Source organism: Schistocerca gregaria, chromosome 7 (assembly GCF_023897955.1).
Source record: "Schistocerca gregaria isolate iqSchGreg1 chromosome 7, iqSchGreg1.2, whole genome shotgun sequence".
NCBI classification, from domain to species: domain Eukaryota; kingdom Metazoa; phylum Arthropoda; class Insecta; order Orthoptera; family Acrididae; genus Schistocerca; species Schistocerca gregaria.
In genome coordinates this window covers 334,388,879-334,390,567 of record NC_064926.1, presented here as the reverse complement: position 1 = coordinate 334,390,567, position 1,689 = coordinate 334,388,879, and positions in this window count along the sequence as shown.

The following is a 1,689-nucleotide window of genomic DNA, read 5'->3' as shown; positions in this document are numbered from 1 at the left end:
AGGAAAATGTTCCAAGCAATCATTACTAGACGTCACATGATCTTTGTGCCAAGCAGAGGTTTCCAATGGAGTTGCAAGTCAGATGTGCCAAGGTCTCTTCCTCTTAGCCGTGGATGGTTTGAAGAGGGAGCACACAAGTTATAGTGCGTGGTGACAGCGTTCTCAGGTGCGACAGAGGCTTTGCAGTTATGGAGAAACAGAGAAAGGTAAGCAAGATTACTGTTACGCAATATATATAAGTACGATATTTGAGGCACGAGCCATGTAATTCCAGTGATAGAACTGACGTCCTTCATATCAAAGATGATGGTGAAACATTCTTGTTAAATCGAACATGTAAGATATCCATTTGGAATGTGAGTAAAGTGTGTCATCATCCAACTGAAATAGCTATGTAAAAATCCTTACGCTTAAACAGAAGAATGTGAAAATGTAAACGAATTCAAAAGAGGAAAGACTATGGCACAAGTATGCCACCCCATACTTTATCTGAAATACTGCCTATGTTTTTCAGTTGCAAAACAGATAGATCTGTTGACTGTGCTATCATCTCTCCATCAGCAGCGCAGCGAGTTTCACAATAAACTTCTCTACCTCTGATCCCAAGAGAGGAGTTATATAAGAAACAGAAGTACTGAGATATGTTTTTCTTGAATTTGACTTTGTTAGTCTCTTGTAAGAAATTAAAAATAAACGTTAAATGGGTTTCAGTGACTAAAGTTCTGCTAGTTATAATATTACTGCTGTATTTCTGTACTTGTATTACCACAACAGGTACTTGGTCGCGAGGGTTTTTTCACACGATATTTTTGTCTTACTTCTCATCAACAACTCTCGCCTTGTTTAGAGGACACGACTTCAAACGGCCACCCCGTTTGCTACTATTGGCGCAGGTTCCTAGTGTGCGACACGAATCACGCCTGCCGCTCGTCGGCTGAAATGGCTGTGTGCCGGACACACGTCCCAGGTACGTGGTCACACCATATCACCATTTTAATGGGCTGCCTGCTGCTGCAGTGGGACTGACAAGCACATTACGAGCTCTGATCTGACACTGACAGAAGCTACCTGGGGAAGCGGATTAGAGGGCGGGCTTTGACGCGAGAAGAGGATGGAACGGACCCCAAATCCGCTGTCCATTAGTGGCAGGCGTGTTCGGGATCATAATTAGCTGACCGCTGGGACAGGAGATGTTTACTGCCTATAGAGATACGGCATGCAAGTCGTCATCAGGGGGTTCCGACAATTGTTGAATGTTTTCGTTTTCCTGAATTTCGACTCCGGTCATGTTTTAAATCTGTAGCACTGAATGTTACAGGTATAGCTTAGTTACGAAAGTAATACGAGGATATTCATAAAGTTCTTCTCTTCACCTCGAAAAACAAAACAATTTTGAAGTAATTTTAGTTTGTTTCCAGAAACATGTCTGCCTTACTCGGGCACAATGAAATACCTGCGCCACAGTACGTCATCACACCGCCACAGGAGAAAAGGTAAAAATGACGCAGCTCACTGATGGAGAATTGGGGCCTCGCTACGTCCGAAAGACAGTGTAGCCGTCCAGAGGCCTGAATACAGCCGTGTGCCGCTGCCAACTTCAGCTGTGTTAATTCTGGTGGGCAAGCTGTTTTCTCATCCAGGATCATTCTCGTACAGTTAATTGTTGGGTGGCTCTTTCGTATTGAACTG